Genomic DNA, 1,239 nt, shown 5'->3' on the forward strand with positions numbered 1-1,239 from the left:
AGGAAAAAAAATTAACTTGACTAGATCTCGTAAACTCTGCATTCTTGGTTCAAATCCAATTCCAGGATGGGTAGCTATGGTCTTGATAGCCAGACTGCTGTCTATTAGTCAGGGGCACTGTGGAACTAGGAAACTAGAGTTGAAGACACAGTGAGTTTTCTCCAAACCTTAAGCAGGCTCCTATCGGCCATCAAAATTCCTCTCCTGACATTTGCAAAAAGCTTCTTACTCTTCTATTTCCCTCAATCACATTTCCTTAACTTATGCAAACAATTATCCAACATTTATTTTATATTAATAATGCGCTGGATTGTATATACAATACAAATCACACCATCCCTTACCCGGTAGAATTGGCACCTTAAAACTCAGCATTTACATTGCACATTGTCCTAGACTAATCCCTTCTCCCTCTCGAACACATCTTTGAGCGACCCTAAGGACTGAACAGGGCAGTGGTGGTTCAGTGGTAAAATTCTTGCCCTCTATGCGGGAGACCTGGGTTCAATTGCCTGCCAATGTACGTCAGATGCAGCCACCACCCATCTGTCAGTGGAGGCTTGCATATTACTCCGGTGCTGAACAGGTTTCAGCAGAGCTTCCAGACTAAGACAGACTAGGAAGAAAGGTCTGGTGATCTACTTTCGAAAACCAGCCAATGAAACCCTCAGAAGTACAACGTCTGATGCACAACCCATCAAGGGGACGGCGCAGGACCAGGCAGTGTTTTGTCCTGTTGTGCATGGGGTCACCATGAGTCAGGGACCAGCTAGACAGCAGCCAACAACAACAAGGACTGAGCACTCTCTCTGCTCCACTTAGCCAAGACTTTCTTTTTCAGTCCTCCAAAGCTGATTCCACCAGGGCAGTCTGGAGGATAGAGAAGCTCCACCAAGTAGTGATGAAATAAGCAGAAACAGATGGACGCCAAGGCCTCCTCAGGCACACTTGTCACCCAACCCCCTGCCTTCTCTCTGGGTGTCATTTAATTTTCCGGTCTGCCTATCATATCACAAGGCCTCAGGAGTGGACCCCTGGCTGCCAAGGGATCTTACCAGCACTGAGCTACCTCCCGGGGCAGGAGCAGGCAGTGTGCTAAGGTGAGGGGAGGAGGAAGGGGTAGGACGGCAACTCCTACCTGCTGCCCTCTCCATCCCCACTTCAGGAACGGAAAGGGACAAAGACAGGCTGGGCAAGTGCCTCCAGGACCCTGGGCTTCCCTAAGGGGAAGGTCTCTCC

This window comes from Trichechus manatus, unplaced genomic scaffold, assembly GCF_000243295.1.
Source record: "Trichechus manatus latirostris isolate Lorelei unplaced genomic scaffold, TriManLat1.0 scaffold00061, whole genome shotgun sequence".
NCBI lineage: Eukaryota > Metazoa > Chordata > Mammalia > Sirenia > Trichechidae > Trichechus > Trichechus manatus.